The sequence below is a fragment of the Bombus fervidus genome, unplaced genomic scaffold (genome assembly GCF_041682495.2).
Source record: "Bombus fervidus isolate BK054 unplaced genomic scaffold, iyBomFerv1 scaffold0040, whole genome shotgun sequence".
Lineage (NCBI taxonomy): Eukaryota > Metazoa > Arthropoda > Insecta > Hymenoptera > Apidae > Bombus > Bombus fervidus.
The window spans coordinates 67,501-70,000 of record NW_027212603.1 but is presented as its reverse complement, the minus strand read 5'-3'; the positions used below and the strand labels follow the sequence as shown (position 1 = coordinate 70,000).

At 50.6% G+C, this 2,500-nt stretch overlaps 1 non-coding gene across 1 annotated transcript; it reads right to left on the bottom strand.

Moving 5' to 3' along the window:
- Nucleotides 1-924: 924 nt before the first annotated feature.
- Nucleotides 925-1,079, bottom strand: LOC139997224 (5.8S ribosomal RNA). Its single transcript, XR_011802656.1, has one exon. It is a non-coding gene; the product is annotated as a 5.8S ribosomal RNA (ribosomal RNA).
- Nucleotides 1,080-2,500: the final 1,421 nt, after the last annotated feature.

Here is a 2,500-nt window from a genome sequence, read left to right as displayed (position 1 = left end):
ATCTACGGCTTTCTCTGGGTTCGCGAAGAACAGAAAAAAGCACAGAGGATGAAAAACGCAACGACGACCCATCGATGCGACGGTCCTCGTTGTCTTCTCGTCAGTCGTCTCGCGCCTGCAGAATACATCTCTGCCGCACGAACAGACGGAGTGGGTATTCGATCCCTGGGGCTGTACGAGTAAAAACATCTTGATGAAAAGACGGTTGTGTTTCTTTAAGGCACACAGTTTTTCGTTACGCCACCAAGTTTAGGTTTAGGTTTTAATATCTTGGTTCTCTTTTCTCTCCTCTCTCGACTGACTTTGTTCAAAAATATTTTTGCTTTCTCTCAGTCTCGCCAAAAATTCATTTAAGACGACGTCGGGGGCGCGGTCATTCGTGCTTATCGAAGACTAACAAAACGTAGCAGAGGCTGATACAAAAAGAAAAAAAAAATCGGCCACGAAGAAAACTCGCTCTGTGTATCTCGATAACCGCGTCGACGACGACGGTTCTCTCCGCGCTCTTTTAATTCGTATCCTTCTTCTTGCGCTTCGTCCGACTCAGAAACGTTCGTAAAACACGAACGACGGCGGGTTGTCAAGCCAAGAAGGGACAGAGAAGAGACGGAGGTAGTTTTGCGAGTCTCCCGTGAACGCGATAGATTTTTCATATATATTTGTATCGAGAGCATGCGTACGCCGGTCTCCACACGATCCAGCGACGAACGCCGACGAACGTCCAACAATCGCTCGTACGTCGCGTACGAGCCCTCGACCGCTCTTTAATTCGTATTCTTTTGCTTGGCGCTCGTCCTCCGACTCAGAAACGTTCGTTTAAAGATAAAACGAACGACGGCGGGCTGTCGACGAGGCAAGAAAGAACAGAGAGATACGGACCGAGAGCAACGATACGCAACGCAAGCAGTCTTAGGTTTACGTGAGCAACCCTCAGCCAGGCGTGGTCCAGGAATTGTATCCGTGGACCGCAATGTGCGTTCGAAATGTCGATGTTCATGTGTCCTGCAGTTCACACGTTGACGCGCAATTAGCTGCGTTCTTCATCGACCCACGAGCCAAGTGATCCACCGTTCAGGGTAATCGTTTATGCATGGATTTTTGTTTGTGTACTCAGGTTTTTGTACTCTTATTCTCGGTTCGAAAGAAGCCGATATCCGACAAACGTCCGACCAACGGGAATCGAACGCGCGGAAGTCGCCATATGATTGACGACACGAAAATACGTTCGAAAACGAAATCGGACGGACTGCGCGACGACACACGCAGCCCGCCGACCGGGCGTAAAGTGCATTATAATATATAACAACCAACGAGATCGAAGCTCCGTTCGTCAGGAAACGACGGGGATATAACACCCGATTCTGAATCCTCTGTACAGCACACGATCTCGCGAAGAAAGCGCACGGTGGCTAGCCCATGATATATATATATATGTTCGTTCCTCTCGTCCAGTTATTCGAAGCAAACAGCCGATATGCATCTCCATCGTTCGGGTAAAAAAAAATCGATGGGACGCGCACGGTCGTAGTCTTCCTCGCGCGGTCGTTTCTTCCCGATAGCCAGAAGCAGAGTTTGAAAAACTCTAGCGACGGAACGAGGCATTAGACTCTCGACAACGAGGATACAGACACGGCCGGCGGTCCCCTCTGAATCGACTTCGGTGGTTCAGGTAAAAATAAAAAAAATCGATGGGACGCGCACGGTCGTCCTTCCTCTTCCTCGCGCGCGGTCTATTCTTCCCGATAGCCAGAAGCAGAGTTTGAAAAACTCTAGCGACGGAACGAGGCATTAGACTCGCGACAACGAGGATAGAGAGACGACCGGCGGTCCCCTCTGAATCCACTTTGGTCGCTCAGGTAAAAATAAAAAAAAATTCGAAAGGGACGCGCACGGTCGTCCTTCCTCTTCCTCGCGCGGTCTTTTCTTCCCGATAGCCAGAAGCAGAGTTTGAAAAACTCTAGCGACGGAACGAGGCATTAGACTCTCGACAACGAGGATAGAGAGACGGCCGGCGGTCCCCTCCGAACGGATGGCGACAACGACGACTAAAGCGCGAAAAATCGCGACGAAAAGGAACGCATCTCCGTTCAGGTGTATGTGTGTGCGTGCGTTTAAAAAAAATTCGATGGGACTCGCAGCCATCGGCCTCGCGCGGTCGTTTCTTCCCGATAGCCAGAAGCAGAGTTTGAAAAACTCTAGCGACGGAACGAGGCATATGACTCACGACAACGAGGATATGGACAGGCGGTCCCCTCTGAACGGGTCGACGAGACGATGGTAAAAGAGACGAACCGGACGAAACTTCCGTCGATCAGGTAAAAATAAAAAAAAATTCGATGGGACGCGCACGGTCGTCGTCGTCTTCCTCGCGCGGTCGTTTCTTCCCGATAGCCAGAAGCAGAGTTTGAAAAACTCTAGCGACGGAACGAGGCATATGACTCACGACAACGAGGATAGAGAGACGGCCGGCGGTCCCCTCTGAATCGACTTCGGTGGTTCA